This window comes from Capsicum annuum, chromosome 6 (assembly GCF_002878395.1).
Source record: "Capsicum annuum cultivar UCD-10X-F1 chromosome 6, UCD10Xv1.1, whole genome shotgun sequence".
Lineage (NCBI taxonomy): Eukaryota > Viridiplantae > Streptophyta > Magnoliopsida > Solanales > Solanaceae > Capsicum > Capsicum annuum.
Genome location: NC_061116.1, coordinates 171,794,487 through 171,812,658, shown reverse-complemented (window position 1 = coordinate 171,812,658; position 18,172 = coordinate 171,794,487). Strand labels below are relative to the sequence as shown.

General features: G+C 32.3%; 1 long non-coding RNA gene across 1 annotated transcript; it reads right to left on the bottom strand.

Moving 5' to 3' along the window:
• Nucleotides 1–5,233: 5,233 nt before the first annotated feature.
• On the bottom strand, nt 5,234–17,075 carry LOC124899739. Its single transcript, XR_007057271.1, has 3 exons — nt 16,802–17,075; nt 15,204–15,271; nt 5,234–5,960 (listed from the first exon to the last, which is right to left on the bottom strand). It is a non-coding gene; the product is annotated as an uncharacterized LOC124899739 (long non-coding RNA).
• Nucleotides 17,076–18,172: the final 1,097 nt, after the last annotated feature.

Sequence of the window (18,172 nt, the reverse complement as noted above, 5' to 3'; positions counted from 1 at the left end):
GCTTTGCTACTCGACCCTTTTTAAGACCATATTAAAACCATATACACATTCAAAACTATTTACAAAGGAGTCTTTTAGTTAGGCATTAACCATTGGAATCATCATACCAAAACTAGAGCTTGCAAGTCTATACTTTTTTGTCATACCAAAACCATCAAACCAAAATTAGATTCCACTATTTCCAATTAAACCAAGACCATGGACACAAAGGCCTTCCTAAAATCATTTGAAATTAAACCATAACCAATTCATGTTCTATTTACCATTTATGCAATGCAATATTCCAAGGTAAATCAAACTATGTGACAAAATCATTCTCATAGGCATTTTAACAAACAGGTTGAGGGCACATAAGTATCAAAACCATAACCAAGTAATTTGGGGAATTCATAATACCCCAAAATCCACTTACCATTAACATGCATACCACAAAGTCAAAATTAGACTAAAGGTATGAAGAAAAATAATTAAACCATGAGAAATATTATTCAACCATGAACATCCAAAACCCTAACCATTATTTCAGAACATAACAATATTATGAACATCATACATTAAAACACATGCTCTTTGTAAAATAACAATGACGGAGGAGTACCATGCCTTAGACACCAAGAAAGACGGAGAAAAACCACCCTTGAAAGCCTTAATTGATTATCTTGATGAAACCCTAGCCTTTTGCTTGAAAGGGAGTTTGAGAGATATTTTAAGAGTGTTTGATTGAGAATAATAGGTTAATAAAGTCCCAAAAGGTGTTTTATGTCATGGTATTGAATGGAGTTAAAAAGGGGAAATATCCAGAATGCCCCTAACTTAAAACTGTAAAAATACCGCAAGTATTTACAAGTTGACCTCGTGACTCGTGACCACAACATATGACTCATACCATTGAGTCATCACCAAGACACTGAGTTGGACACCCATATACTGTCCACTATACGACTCTCTGATCCCATTCATTACCAAATCATATGACTAGTATAACCTAGTCGTACCTAAGACAGAATTCAAGGGGTTGACACTAGTCAATATATGACTCAACTACACCACCCATACCTTTTCCTCGCGACTCTTAGTGAGCCACTCGTACTCAGAGCCAAGTCAAGTCACTAAGTTTCTGATTTGATGAAGGATCGTCCTAATGACCAATCACCACTCCTAACAACTCGTACCACCAAATTGTAACTATAATAGAAACCCAACCACCACCCACTAGTCTCCTTACTACTAAAATCACCTGACCTATACCCATACCATATGACTTGTATGGTTAAGTCGTCACCAGGATAATAAGCTCAAGGTTTAGGAAATTTTCAAGAGCCAGAACCCAGGGTGTTTTAGATTAAGACCTATTAGAAGTCCCAACCAGTGTGAAATATCAGGTGTTATTTATTTTTAATAATTTATTCCTAGAAGTTTTAATTGCTACAATCAATAGTTGACTATATAGTTAAGGAAGTTGATTATCTCGTCGAAAAGGAGTTATTCACCCCCCCTACTGCTTTCAATTAGTATCTGAGCATGATATTATATCTTTTTCTTTGCTTAACAGTAAGTGAGTAAATATTTATGACATGCACCAAAATAACGAAGCCATATTTCAAGAGGGACTTTCAATAAGCCAACCACCCCTCTTCAATGATCTATACTACAATCAGTGGAAGGCAAGAATGAATAGTTATATTCAATCAATGAATTATAAAGCCTAGTAAATTATTCAAAATGGACCAAGGATTATTCCTAATGATAATGAAAAGAAGTTTGGTAAAAAGACTAACATGTTTGACTTCACAAAAGAGCATCTCTATATTTTGAATTAAATGCGAGAGCAGTCTATCTGTTTGATTGTGTTCTTAGTGAAAAAATATGAGAAAATATCCACCTATAAAACATCTCAAGAAATATGAAATAGACTGGAATCTATCTACGATAAAAAATAAAAAATAAAGGATATCTAAAGGTCCCAAGCTGTTAGGATGAAGAACAATCAAACCATGATAACAATAACCTTGGAGACTGTTGTTTCATGGCTATTGCAGAGTCCATCAAGGTAAGAAACAACTTATGTAATGAATGTTCTAAACTATAAAATTTGTTATATCCTGCCATAGCTGATATAAATAAAGCTCATGATGAAAAAAGAGCTTTATTAAGAGAAAGAAAAGACTGGAAACATAAACTTGAGGTTTGTGAAAGTGGAAAAGACTTCCAACAAGAAAAATTTGATGATTTGAAAATTAAATTTAACAACTATGAAAAATCCACCAGTCATAGTACTATCCGATCAAACCAGTCAACTAAGTCAATTGACAGATCTGACAATGGCACTTGTAATAATAATTTTATAACTGCATAGGATCTCAAAAGTCAACAAACTCTAGTAAGTCAATCAAAAAGAGTAATCACAGTCATAATAGAAAATATTATAGCTGTAAAAACTCTCAACGGTCGACTAGCTCTAGTCAGTAAACTAAACGAACCAATCACAATTGCAATACGTCTCAGACAGCTACTAAACAATATTAGATTTTATGTTATCATTGTGGTAAGCTTGGTTACAAATATTATAACTACAAATTTCGATCTAGAAATCATAACAAGTGAATTTGGAAATCCAAAACTGAGTCAACAAATTCAAGATAAGTAATCATAACAAGTGAATTTGAACTTGGAACCACTCCAAATCAATGATAAGTAATCACGATCACTCAAAGAGATCTTCATAAAGTCGTGAATGCATGATGCAAAAGTTGTTGCCTCAAAGGATAAAATAAAATTAGTTTTTAAATTTTCCATGCTTCCTCGTTATAATTTTAAACTTAAAAAGTTCTCTTCTCTTTTTCATCAAGCTTGATAAGAAAGATTGAGCAGCTTTTTCACAATTTTTTATACAAATCTTTATCAAAAGATTTTTTTTCTTGGAAATACTAATGTTGTCTCAAGTAAGGAAATTTTTTAGCCAACATAATTGAATAAGAAATGAGTTTGAAGAAAGAATTAACACTCTATTTGGGACTATAAACACCTCAATCAGTTGAAGAAAAATTATACTTGAAAAAAATAATCTCTTAAGAGCACATTGAAATGTATGGTATGCCATAGTGAGTACTAATTACACGCTTGCGTGACTATTTATGAAATATTGTGGTATGAGTGGCTCTCCTCTCTACCTTATAGCTAGTCAACTGATTATACTAGTTAATGTGTGTATATATGATATTTCTGTTAAAAGTATCATTAGAAAATTGTTTGAAATCATATTTCGCGTGTTATGGTACTCTAAATAATTTTGTACTGAAAAGCCCTTCGGATGCAGAGTCAAGGGTGATGAGAAAGGCACCATTGTCTAATAGGAAAATTTTCCATATCATGGAACAGCAAGTAACATATCTTTGGTTCTCTCTCCACAACTAAACCTGACTATATCCCTATTAACCTATGTTGTGTTTAATTTATTTGGATACCATTTTCTTAGTGATAATGACACCTTTTAAAATAATGTGAAATCCTTTGTAATAATTTCATCCAAAAATCCTTACATCTCTCTAAAATATATCTATATATAGCATCTTTTCTTCACAGGTTTTGTTTAAAAAGTAATTTTGATATATTCTCTATTAAGAATTTTTTCTATTAGTAGATATGTTATTAAACGTCTCTTGGAAGAAAGATTTTTGCCTTTTTAATCTATTAATTGTAGTCTATATATTTTTGACTGATTTTCTTCCTTTTGCAAAGAACTGTTAAAGTATTTTTAATTAATGCATGATTGTTGTATGCGCCTTTTCAAGCTTCTCCTATTTTTTTACCTGACACTGATTGGATATATGGTAAATTTCTTTATGGCGTCACTTAATTTTCCTAGGAAACTTCTCCGCTTCAACTTCTTCTCTCTTGTCCTATATAATTCTCTCAAATTTTTTGTTCGTTTTCTATCTTTTCTTACTCATGGCTAAGAATTCTAAATCTTCTTCCTCTGGTAGTCTAAAAAATTCTCATTTCAAGGGTAAAGGGAAGGCAGTTTCACCAATTCTGCTGGACTCTGATGCCTCGGACCAAAATCCTTCACCCTCGACTAATTCTTCTAATTCCTTTTTTGGTAAGCACTCATCTGCTCCTGATGTCTCTAAAAGTACCTACAAAAAGGTAAAATTTGACTTTGATAGCTCTCTTAATTTCAAAATTGACTTTTTGAGGCCAGCAAACAGAATTTTTTTGATCTCTGAAGGAACTTCCTATGGCTCATGGTAGACTTGTAGATCAAGAGGTATTGGAATTCCTACATTTTCATACAAAACCCCTATTTGAATTTTAAGGATGGGCTAATATTTTTTCAAATATTCCTAAGATTGCATATGAATCACTTGTCATACCCTATTTTTACCTAGGTTAAAACAAATACGATATTATGGACTCTAAAAAGAATTAATTTTATATAAAGTCGTCACCTAATTTTTAAGGAAAAAATACCAAAAGTGAAACAAATTAATAGCAAGCATAAATTCACAAGTTGATGAAACAGTGAGCAAATATGAACAGTGAGAGAGTATGTTAATGTAAAATATTCACAATTATTAATAGAAGCATAAACAATCATACAGAGGACATTAACCAATTACATTGATTTATGCACCTCTTTCAATAAAAGATAAATGAAAATCATTAAAAAATAAAAATATAGATAAACAACTTACAATATCAACATGGCAGTAATTGATGTACTAAATAAAAGCAAGATACCAAAATACAACAAAGATTAACTAAAGATTTAAGATAGTTCATCGGAGATGTTCACATCTTGGCGGAGCAAAATTTCAAACAAAATTAATACAAAATCAGTACAAGAAGGCAAGAAAATTGTTAAAAAAAAACAAAGGGAGCATACTTGAAAAATGAAAAAACATATAAAACTGAAAAACATATGAAAAGAAAGAAAGGATCATCGGAGTTTAACTTTCAAGCGAGATTATTTTGTCTAGATCTAGTTCGTGATTATTGTTAGGATGGTTGGTCGCCGGGGGGAGGTGGTGGTCGGTTGTGGCATTTTTGCTGGCTGGAGTTACTGGCAGAGAAAGGGAGGAGGGTGGTCGCGGCTGACTCCGATATGGTCTCGTCGTTGACGAAAAAGAGGGGAGAAAAGGAAGAGGAGGTGGTCGCCAGCCAAGGCGATTGGCGGCAGTTCGATTTTGAGAGAAAAGGTAAAGAAAAGAAGGGATACACGAACAAAGTACAAAATTGAAAACTAAACTACGATACGAAAATGAAAGCTAAAGAGATATAGAGAAGCAATAGGATAAACACAATGCAAGGAATTAAAAGCAAATAAAGGGTGTATCAAACCCTAAATCCTCAATCAATTAAACCAAAAAAAGCACTTAAATCTTACATAGACCTCAAGGGAATCAATTCTCAAACAACCCACGTTTCTATACAAATGATCAACACAAGCAAATCCATGTTTACCTCACACTCTCACAAGTGTTCAAATTCATAATTCATCATAAACTACTTACTAAAATGAAAAGAAATCTTATTTATAGTCTAGGATAGGTTATTACATCATATGGGCCCAAAAGTGACCCATTTAGGAAAGACAAACACATAGAAGCCCATTAGGTACTTACTTAAGCATATGGTGCACACATGGGGCACATCCCAAGGGTATAGTGGCCTTTTTTGACCCGCTCTAGCGAATCTAGAGTGGGTTGGGCGCTTCTCCCAAGCAGATAGGGCACATCTCTTCTTTCGGGGACTTTCTAGCCCCGTTTGGTCATCCATTGGCCTCTCTAACATCCTTAAGTCTCCTTGGTCATCATAATCATCCAATGGATGCATTTAGATAGCCCTCAAGAAGTCTTCAAGTGTCATTTGAACCGTAAGCATTCTCTCTAGCAACTCAGAGGCCATTTGTCTTGTATCATCCTCCCTTTCTTGAAAAAGATTTGACCTCGAATCCAAACCTTCCAACACCAAAGAAAGGATAATCGAACAAAATATTCTCATAGCATGAGGGTTAGAATTAGCACATTCAATTATACCATCATATCAAGGTTGCACATGCTTAAGATATAACCAAGCATCAAAATGATCTACAAAGGGTGTATAAAACCACAAAGCAAGAGCTACTTAGTCATTCAAGAGATTTGGACAAAAGGGTATGCTAGAGGAACCATGGTAATCATTGAACCGCTCATGAAGGCTCACAGAGATTCCAAGTCTCAATAAGATTATAACCCTGCTATAGCACTCATCTTTGTTAGATACCCTTTTCTTACACAACTTTGGCCTCTCAAGTAGATTAGAAATCTCTAAGAAAGACTTTTTATCATAGAGATGAGTTCCAACACCCTCACTCATGGTTAGCTTGTCTTCTTGCCCAAGCACCAAGTTGTGTGGAGAAGAACCTCCATATTTTAAATGATCACCGGGATCAAATGGGTAGAGTGTCCATGGACATGGGTTTAGGAAATACTTCTTCCCCACAAGATTACCACCAATACAATCATTTGCACCCTCTATACTAGTATGATGATCTACAAAGGAAACTAGAGGATCATTCTCATTCAACCGACTAACAATATATTTCTAAGTGATAGGCTAGGTTTACATAAAAGTCGGTCCTCATGAATTCCACAAGACACTGTACTATCACTTATCTCAATGGCTTTAACACTTGGTGGACACAAATCGCTCTTACTAGAAGAGTCAATTTGGTCATCATAAGGATCAACTAGTGTTTCCACGCTTTCAAGTTGTACATTAGCATCATAAAGTAAGGAGACATTAGGCTCACTTAAACTATCTTTCACACTTAGTTGCCTACTAGCCTTATTTACTAGAGTGCAAGAGTTAGTTCGATTACCTTGAAGTTCGTTGGAGCATGTCCACTCAAAGAAGCTCGAAAATTTGATGGAATGGATAGGATGGAGTTAGGGAAGTGTAGGAGATCTACTATTTTATCCATCCTTCTTGAGAGTGAACTTTTCATGCTTTTCATTCTTTGATTTAAATCTTGTTTCACACTCATTATGGCCGTCATTAAAGTTTCCATTTTTATCTCTTCCGAAGCTCTTGGAATACCTTCTCCCGAGGCCATGGTAACTATATAAAAGAAATACTAAAACAAAACAAAAACAACAAATAAGTTTAAGTTAAGAGATCAACCTCATAAGCTCTCAAATTTCACACCTTTATTTGTCACTCAATTGGAGTCCCAGGCATTGATAGGTTTTTTGTACGCCAATGATAATGCTTGGTACCAATTATGGATTAAGGTCAGAATAGATTCTTGTTTGAAATTGAAAAGAAAAAACTCAAAAACAACTAACTTACTTGAATCAAGAAGGTTCAACAAAAACAAAAGAGAAAAGCACACAAGAACGGATAAGAAAGAATCAGAATCTAGAACCAATTAATCAACTAATAGATCAATTATTAGTTGTTAATTAGTTTTTAAGAATCAAAATATGAAGTTAATAATCAAGAAATGAAGTTAGATTGATGGAACCTTGCAAAAAGTGTGTTGAAAAGGGTGATCTGCACTTGGAACAAGCTGAAGCGGATCGGGAGCATACCTAAGGCATATGGGGGGCAAACCCAATGCATAAGCTACTGTTTTAGGCTGCCCTTGACCTGATTTAGCAGTTTGGGCGCACATCCAAGGCACCTCCAAGGTAGATCAGCCGAAATGCTTGCACAAAGGGCCAAAATGTACTTGTTGTGGTTCTTTTTTGTCTTCTTCTTTTGAAATATTCTTTGAATCTTCAAAGGTGCTCTTGTAATAACACTTTTGTACACTTTTTATTTATCCTTTTTGGATATAACAATAACTTTTTTATGAAGATTCAACTTGAAAATATGAATCATCTCAAGAACACCTAGAAGAACTTTGAAAATCCAAAATGCACAACTTCTTCATTTTGGCTCGGAATTCCACAAAATTTTAACCTTAGGCTCTCATCGACATAAGAAACACATTACATGAATCATTAACCTTCAAAACATCACCAAAACTTCTAGATTTTTTAACCCACTTTTATTTCCTTCAACCTTCAAAACCGTAAAAATGGTGAATTTTTCAAACTTCTCCAAATAACACCATCTTTTTACCCTAAGCTTCTTTCAACCATGGAAACACCTTTTCAACTTCTTTGACCTCGAATTTCAACAAAAAAATTTGTAGATCTAAGAACCCATTTCTCCAAATTTCAAGAAAACGATGGTGAGTTCTTCCACATGCACTTACAAACACACTAAATGACCAAGTTCCAATCTAAATATCACTAGATGAAACAAATCAAGTGTAGAAACAACAAGAAAGACTCAAGAACATAATTTTTTTTGATGGGGTTTTCTTAAAAATATTTTTGACACACTTTTTTTAGATAGCAAACCCAAGATTGACTTCATGGGAACGTAATCAAGCTCGGCTTTGATACCAAATGATACACAAACAAAGTATGGAATCAAAAATTAAACTACGATACGAATACTAAAGCTAAAGATAGATAGAAAAGCAATAAAATAGTCACAATGCAAGGAATTGAAAGCAAATAAAGGGTGTATCAAACCCTAAACCCTCAATCAATTAAATTGATCAAAGCACTTAAATCTTACATAGACCTCAAGAGAATCGATTTCCAAGCAACCCACTTTTCTAAATAAAAGATCAACACAAGAGAATTCACGTTTGCCTCACACTCTCACAAGTGTTCAAATTCATAATTCAACACTCTCACAAGTGTTCAAATTCATAATTCAACATAAACTACTTACTAAAGTGAAAAGAAGTCCTATTTATAGTATAGGCTAGGTTATTACATCATATGGGCCCAAAAGTAACCCATTTAGGAAAGACAAACACATAGAAGCCTATTAGGCACTTGCTTGACCATATGGGGACACATAGGGCACATCCCAAGGGTATAGTGGGTTTTCTAGCAGATCTAAAGTGGGTTGGGCGCACCTCCAAAGCGGATGAGGTGCATCTCCTCTTTCGGGAGCTTTCTAGCCCTGTTTGGTCTTCCATTGGCCTCTCTAATGTCCCTTAAGTCTCCTTGGTCATCATAATGATCCAATGGACGCCTTTAGATAACCCTGAAGAAGTATTCAAGTGTCATTTGACCCGTAAGCATCCTCTAGCAACTCGGAGGCTATTTGGCTTGTATTAAGAAGAGAGAGACAGAGATCCGATATGCGTGCGTGCGTGCGTACGTGCGTGTGTGTTTATTGTGCGTATATGTGTATATTTTTTATGCGAAAATATAATCAAACTCCCCTTCTTTATTTATAATAAAACTTGATCCATTTTTTTGCCCAAAAAATAAAAGACTTGGTTTTCTTGTCCCCTTAATACATTTTTTAGCCTAAAGTTATTAACCAAAGGATTTTTCATCCTTTTAACCAATATATAAAGATTATTTATCCAACGGATGAAAAACTCAACCCGTCAACTCAAGTATCACCTTTTAAAACGTGACGAGACCTTAACTTAACTAATTTTTTCTCTGTGTATTAAAATAATTGATCCGAATTATATTTACAAATCTTATTAAATAATGTACAATATATAAATATCGATATATAATTACAGGAAAATGCCAACAATAAATATAATAAAATTATCTAAACAAAAAGAATGTATTGCTCTATAAGCGATTAAAATTATAATATGTAAAAAAATAAAATTATTACAGTATTATGTTATGTACGTATGCATATGACTGTGCAAAAATATTAAAATGATAATAAACTGATAAAAATTCTAAAATTATGAAATTAAGGATAATTATCAATAAATTATGTAAAATTAAAATATGATAATAAATTGGAAAAAATTCTAAATAATGATGTTTATCAATAATTTGTTAAAAAATGTAAAAAAAAAATATGTGAAAAACTACATTTTGTACCATTTAAAGATCAAGGAGCCTAAATGCATTAATTTTAAGCATGGAGAGTCAAAATTGGGTGTCAACAGTTGCCCCTTTTCGTTTGAAGATAATGTAGAAGTACTCAAACAATAACGTTGACGTGTAGCCAATTTTGCTCGAAAAAAAATTATTTTTGATAAAAAAAAATTCGGGTGAACTCCAATTTAGACTTGCCCACATATTGAGTTGCATGAGGATTAAGTTGGATATAATTCAAAAGGTATCCCAACATATCCTATTTTGGGTTAGACAAACCCAATGCGTCCTTGAATTCTATGTCTGCAAAATTTATAAAACTGAAAAACAATATAAAAATGAGTAAGTCAGCTTAATTTTTTGTTTGTTTTTGGAGAAATTCAAAAAAATGGCTTGTAGTGCTTAATTAATGTAAAGATAAATAATTAAAGGCACTGCAAGATTTTAATCAAAGACAAGCAAAATATTCAATTGAAGATAGACACGCATAAAGGTCTTATTAAAAAGCAGACTAACCCAAAATGTCCTATTTTAGGGTGGAAGGATAATTTATTCTCAAATTATATGCTTGCAAATGCATAAAACTAAGAATTACTACTAAACAAACCACGAACGAAAAATAAAGCTTGATTTTTTTCTTTTTTTTTTGAGAAATTAAAAATAACATGCAGTGCTTAACTAATTAAAAAAATAGCACAGACAAAGATAGTATCCAGTGCTTAAATGATAAAATAAGTGTATTGCAATATGTGCAAGTAAAGACAAAGGATGCAGTGCTTAAATAACAAAATAAATGCATTGCGATGCAAAGATGACATGCAGTGCTTAAATTATAAAACAAATGCATTGCGATATGTGCAAGGGAAGACCAAGATGACATGCAGTGCTTAAATGATAAAATAAATACTTGCGATATTTGCAAGGTGTGCAGTTCCTAAATGATAAAATAAATGCATTATGATATGTGTGTGCTTTGTTTAAATAATAAAATAAATACATTGCGATATACGCCAGCAAAGGAAAAGATGACATGCAGTGCTTAAATGATGAAATAAATACATTGTGACATTTGCGAGACATGTAGTGCTTAAATAATAAAATGCATTGTGATATGTGCGTTCAGTATTTAAATAACAAAAATAAATGCATTGCAATATTTGTGAGATATGCAGTGCTTAAATAATAAAATGCATTAGGATATGTGTATACGGTGCTTAAATAATAAAAATAAATACATTGAGATATGTGTCAGTAAAGGCAAAAATGACATACAATGCTCAAATAATGAAGTAAATGCATTGTGATGTGCTGTGAGTAAAGGTAAAGAAAGCATGTCATGCTTAAATGATAAAAGAAATGTATTTGTGATGTGCAAGTAAACACAAAGATTACATGCGGTGATGAAATGATAAAATAAATGGATTGCAATATGTGCAGACGAAGGCAAAGAGGAATGCAGTGCTTAAATGATAAAATAAATACATTGTGATGTGTGCAAATAAAAACAAAGACAGCATGCAGTGCTAAAAATAATGAAATAAATACATTGCGATGCGTTCAAGTAAAGACAAAGATAGAATGTAGTGCTTAAACGATAAAATAAATGCATTGTGGTGCATCCAAGTAAAGTAAAAGATAGAATGTAGTGCTTAAACGATAAAATAAATGCATTGTGGTGCATCCAAGTAAAGTAAAAGATAGAATGCGGTGCTTAAACGATAAAATAAATGCATTGTGATGCGTGGAAGTAAAGTCAAAGATAAAATACAGTGCTGAATCGATAAAACAAATGTATTGTGATGCGTGTAAGTAAAGGCAAAGATAAAATACAGTGCTTAACTTGTAAAATAAATGTGTTGTAATATGTGCAATTAAAGACAAAGGTAGAATGCACTGTTTAAATGGTAAAATAATTGCATTGATATATGTGCAAGTAAAGACAAGCGAACATAAATATCTAATTGAAGGAAAAACATGCATAGTTGTCTTATTAGAGGGCAGACTAACCCAATGTGTCCTATTTGAGAGTGGACAAACCCTTGTAAAATGATTATTAAAGAATTATTTTGGAAAGAACGTATTCCCATATCCTCGATACTGCTTTCAAAATTGCCCTAATATCTAGCCGTGTGATGTTGGGGAATGCAAGATTGTGTACTTGCTAGGGAGAAAGAATGATTATGGGGTTGTGGTGAGCGAACTCTGCATAGAGCTTCCTACATATCTCGAATGTTACGAGAATCAGGTCGATGTAGTTCGAAATAAAATAATCGGATAAATTTTGAGACAACTCTCAAAATTTGTCCCAGTGTAGGATTTATGACTAATACAGACCTCTTCTAAGGGAACAAAAAAATGTCTTACTATTGTGGATTGAAAAGATGCATGACATTTTTGATTGCTTAAGGGGACGTGAAAAAGATTACGATGTCTCTGATTATTAAGAAGACTGATGCTTATTGCCGTCTTCGATTGTCTACGAAGACTAAGTCCCTCAACTAGTGAAGTGACTGAAACCTAATAGTCTCTCAATTGATGGGGTTATTGAAATGTAGAAGGTTCTCAACTAGGAGAACAAATGTAATAGCCTCTCGACTGGCGGGGCTATAAAAATATAAAAATGATCAAAGATGGGTGCTAGACTAAAAACTAACACATCGGTATTTAAAAAAATGTGCTTGAAACAAAAAGTCAAAATGTTCATATTTGAAAACTGAATGCCTTGAATGAAAGTAAAAAATGCATATATATAAAAAAAGGCATCTTGAAAAAAAAAACGGTTATATTTTTCGATAAAAAATATAGAAAGATGAAGAAGACACGATACAAAATCATGTCTTGACTTCAGTTGGTACCAACAATTAGTAGCGTGCACAAGAATTTTCCCTTATCTCCTTCCCAGCTAATCGAGATCAACTTCAGGGTAACTCTTATAGTTTTAAGTGTTACCTCAGACACGCCTAAGTATCGAATAAATTTTTTTTCTTGCTTCAAACAAATATTTCTAGATATGCCTATCTCATGCTTGAAGTGCCTTCTCCAGGAAGAAAGTCTCATTTCGCACATATTGGAGTAATTTTTTTTTTAAATTTGGGGACGTTTAAACAAATACCCTCAGGAAGGAAGGAATTCAATGTATGTAATTGTGATACTATAGGCTTGATTTTCATGTAAATATCCACTAATGTGAGAACACTTGGAATAAGATCCTGTAGGACTTGTTATTGACTTGTAATGTGGGCTTGGGGGTGGGTAAGATAACATTTGGAATGAAAGTGACTAATTCCTCAATGAGCGTTGCATTGTATCTGTGCTTTCAATATTTGTTGTGCTTTGATGCATGATCTTCTTAGTTATGCTGCGTTGTCCCTTGTTTTGTATTTGCTTCAACTTATTTTGAATCTTGTGTTAGAGTTTTTTCCCTTGTTTTTCAAGAAACTATATATTTTTTCTTTTTTTCTTTTCTCTCTCTTTTTGGGGATTTTGCTCCTTTTGAATTCATTTTTTTCATTTTTGTTCATCTAGGATAATATATTCTTTGCAGTTTGCTTCTTTGATCTTGAATCTTCATTCTCATTTTATACGTATTAAGTGCGCTCAAGGAGGTTCGGCCAAGAGAGGGACAGCGCATTTAAGCACTCGAAAATGTATAGGCTTAAATGCGATTGTCCAAAGAAAAGATTTTAGGATCAAAAAAAGAAATTTTAGGGATTAATGTCATTTAGTAGGCTATGAAAGGCTCAATCGGGTCAAAGAAGGCCTACGATCCTTTTCTAAACCAAGTATAACTCAGAATTTTACCTCAACAGAGATTTAAGTCAAGTTTTAGATCAACAATGCAATGCAATGAATTAAACTGAAGTTCACCACACAATGAACATGAAATGATGAGGTTGGCTTTGTTCTTGTCTTAGATGTAAGCAAGAGAATTGTTCTAGTGTTGCTCAGGTATGATAAAAGGTACCAAAAGTATCTATGGTTTATCATGAAGTAGATCGTTTTCATCATACCAATTAGTTCTTTCTAATGTACTCCTAACTGTATTGGTATCAACCAAATCAAAATTTTATTATTTTATTTTTAAAAAAAATAAAATCAAACCCAAATAAGGGTTGCCTACATATCTTGTAAAAACAAGAATCGAGCCTGCGTAGTTCAAACAAATTTATGAATTTTTATGTGTAATGCATAATAAGAAAAATGATGGTCATTTGTGAAGACATCAGGAAGGAACTGCTTTTTGCATCAAAATTATTTCGATCAGACGACCGAGAGGATGAATGTCAAAACAAGATTGAAAAGATTAGAATTGAAAAATTTATGACATTATTTTACCAGATTGGCAGGATTGTTATGATTGAAAAAATGTTGAACCCTTACTTATAAGAATGGGGATCAATACGCCATAAATTTAATAATTTACGATGTTCAAAAGAAGAAGCTAGGTATTTTCAAATCAAAAATAGTGTGAGAATTTGGAGATAGGCCGGCTAGTCACTAATGTAATCGGGAATTGGATTTGAGGAGCTACCACTTTGCGCTCTTAAATACCAATAGAGAGCGTCTAAGAGCTATTTCATAAAATTGCCCCAGTTTAATTTCGGAGAAATTATTCTAAACCAGTGAAGAGATCGAACTCTAATGCAGGGTTGCCTACGTATCTTGTCAGGACAAGAATCAGGTCAAAATGTAGTTCAAACCTATGCACAGCTATTGACTATGTTGCTAAAGTGTATCTTTTAACTAATTCTCCCATCAAAACAAAGGTTAGATTACACATTTCTACTAAATTAACCAATTTAAAGCAAGAAGATAACATATAAGCACGATCATTCTTCAAATATGTACAGAGCTATGAATGTGTCACTTGGGTCAAGAACCCTTCGGACATTTGAATAAAGTTGACTAATGATGCATGTACCTAAAAAGGTGTTATTTTAGCTCTATTTTATGCTTACTAAGAGTGGGTGAACACTGACTTGAATTTCCTATATGAGAAGGCACGTAGTCCCACAGCAGTAAAATTGCCGCTCACTCCACGTATGTGTCGACTCTCTAAAGTAAGGTGATAAGAAAGAATTTGAAAAAAGTACAATGTATAATCCGTGTGTACAATATGTGTGAGTGTCAATTTTTCGAAATGGAAGAAATATGAATGGAATGTCAATTTAATAAAGTGATAAATAAATAAATAATCTATACAAAATAATAACAAATAAATAATTTATGTCACATAACAAAATGAATCAAGACAATTAATATGAAACAAATAAATATAAAAACATAAATATTTACCTAAGTCTGTTATAGTTAGAGCCTTGATTCCCCAGCAGAATCGCCAAACTGTCATACCCTATTTTTACCTAGGTTAAAACAAGCACGATATTATGGACTCTAAAAAAAATTAATTTTATATAGAGTCACTACCTAATTTTTAAGAAAAAAAAGGAAACATAATTATTTATTAACAAGTATGATTTTTATTTCAATATGCGAACCAATTTAAATTTTAGGTAAAGGTTCAAATTATTACGGAGAAAAGGAATTAGGCACCCTTCAGAATCCACAAATGTGGTTCCCGGCCAAACTTAGATTTATCAAAAGATAAAAAGGAAAAATCAATGATTATAAATACAGATATAAAATATGTATTGGAATAATATAATACGTATATTATCATAAAATGTATATGTACAGGTACGTGAAGATATGTGAAAAAAAGTATATAACAATATAAATGATAAGAAAGACAAGATTTGAATAAAGAAAAAATTATTTTAAAGAAAAAAAATTACGTAATATTTTAGGTGTAAAAAGTGTGAATTATTTCATTAAATAATCTAAATAAATTTAATATGAATATTAACGGCTTAAATTTTTCTAAACGCGTGATAAGAATTGTGTAAATAAAGAATATCCCACCCAACGCCCCAAAAGTAAAGTTTTCACTATGATAATATTTGTACAGTTATAAAATATAAAATATAAACGTAAAACTCAAACTCTTCTTTTTTAGTACCCCTTTTTGACGGTATTCCCGAGAACCTGTACAAACACTTGTGATAAAAAATGTTAGGAGCAAATCAGAATAAATTAAGAAATATGCGTATATAAAAATAATTTTTTTATTAAAAAATGGGTTCGGATAAAGTTTTAAATATTATAAAAATTTCATCATCGCCCGAATGTATTTATTTTATTACATATTTATATACGTAATATCCGTCTTTTTATTTGCATAGATTTCAAAAATCAATGAAAAATTTCTTCATTTGCCAATTAAACTATCAATTAGTTATAACAGTGAATACCTCCAAACAATACTATTGCAAAATAAAAACAAACACTTATTAAAGGCTTTTCAACATTAAAATAGATCACTGAAATAAATTAAATAATTTAAAAAAAATATATCAAAAGTGTAAAAAATTAATAGCAATAATAAATTCACAAGTTGATGAAACAATGAAAAAATATGAATGGTGAGAGAGTATATTAATGAAAAATATTCACAATCATTAATAGAAGCATAAACAATCATACAGAGGACTTTAACAAATTAAATTGATTTATGTACCTTTTTCAATAAAAGAAAAGAAAAAATAATTTTAAAAAATAAACATATAGATAAACAACTTACAATATCAACATGGCAGTAATTGGTGTACTAAATAAAAGCAAGATACCAAAATACAACAAAGATTAACTAATAATTTAAGATAGTTCATCGAAGATGTTCACATCTTGGCAGAGCAAAATTTCAAACAAAACTAATACAAAATCAGTACAGGAAGGTAAACAAATTGTTAAAAATAAAAAACAAAGGGAGCATACTTGAAAAATGGAAAAACATATAAAACTGACAAACATATGAAAAGAAAAGAAAGGGTCACCGGAGTTCAACTTTTAGGCGAGATCGTTTCGGCCAGATCTGTTTTGTGATTGTTGTTGGGGTGGTCGCTCGTCGGGGGGAGACGGTGGTCGATAGCAGCAGTATTGCTGGATGGAGTTGCTGACGATGAAAGGGGATAGGGTGGTCGCGGCTGACTCTGGTGACGGGAAAAAGGGGAGAGAATAAAGAGGAGGTGGTCACTGACAGAAGCTCGCCGGCCAAGGCAATTTGCAACAGTTCGGTTTTGAGAGAAAATGAAGAGAAGAGAAGAGAGAGAGAGAGTTGATGTGCGTGTTTGTGTGTATTGTGCGTATATGTGTATATTTTTTTGTGCAAAAATATAATCAAACTCCCCTTATTTATTTATAATAAAATTTAATCCATTTTTTTGCCCATAAAATAAAAGACTTAGTCTTCTTGTCCCCTTAAAATATTTTTTAGTCTAAAAGATATCAACCGAAGGATTTTTCATCCTTTTAACCAATATGTAAAAATTATTTATCCATCGGATGAAAACTCAAACCGTTAACTCAAGTATCACCTTTTAAAAAGTAACGAGATCTTGACTTGACTAATTTGTTTTTCTGTGTATTAAAATAATTGATCCGATTTATATTTACAGATCGTATTAAATAATGTACAAAATATAAATGTCGATATATAATTTCAAAAAAATGCCAATAATAAATATAATAAAATTATCTAAAAAAGGAATGTATTACGCTATAAACATTAAAATTATAATATCTAAAAAAATAAATTATTACAGTGTTATGCTGTGTACGTATGCATATGACTGTGCAAAAATATTAAAATGATAATAAACTAATAAAAATCCTAAAATTTACAAAATTAAGGATAATTATCAACAAATTAAAATACGATAATAAATTGAAAAAAATTCTAAAATAATGATGCTTATCAATAATTTGTTAAAAATTATAAAAAATATGCAAAAAATTATATTTTGTGTCATTTAACGATCAAGGAGCCTAAATGCGTTAATTTTGAGTATGGAGATCCAAAATTGGGTCTCAACACCAGTTATTAGATTGTTCAATAACGATCTTCGTTTCATGCGCTCTGGTGAGGTTGAAACCCTAGTGGTGAGTAAGCATTTCTACCTTGATTGCACCATTTTTGATGCCTTATTCAACATTAATTGCTCTGATTTTTCTACTTTCTCCAAAAATCCTTGGCTTTCCGATTTTGGCATCTCTTTTGAACAAGAAAAAAAATTCATTGCTCTTGACAACTCTGAAGCCTTACCTTCTGCTCTCAGTTCATAGTTTTGGTCATTTGAAATTTGAAGCTACTACTCTTCTTTCTCGTGATGGTTCTCTCTCTACTCTATCTTAGCGAGATACTCTGC